The following is a 349-nucleotide window of genomic DNA, read 5'->3' on the forward strand; positions in this document are numbered from 1 at the left end:
AAAGGAAAATAAAAGACATACTTCTTCATCCGCAAGAATCAATTCTATTGATTCACCAGACTTAGCTGAAAACATTCTCCAACTATGAAGAATTTTGACTTCAATACGCCATGAGTTTTTGTAAGGTTTCAAATCTTTGAGTGGTGTGAATGAGAGGGGAAGAGCCATAGACATTTTTGCCGAGTAGGGTTTTTTAGGTTGGGAGAAGAATATGATTGAAAAGTAATCGTAGAAACAAATTTATAGAGTTGTAAATTATTAGTTTTTTAAATGGAAATTACTTGCATTATGGTAATTTTAATTATTTTGAGAGTATAATTAGCAGAATATACTCTAGAAGCAATATTCA

The sequence above is a fragment of the Capsella rubella genome, unplaced genomic scaffold (assembly GCF_000375325.1).
Source record: "Capsella rubella cultivar Monte Gargano unplaced genomic scaffold, Caprub1_0 scaffold_8, whole genome shotgun sequence".
Classification (NCBI taxonomy): domain Eukaryota; kingdom Viridiplantae; phylum Streptophyta; class Magnoliopsida; order Brassicales; family Brassicaceae; genus Capsella; species Capsella rubella.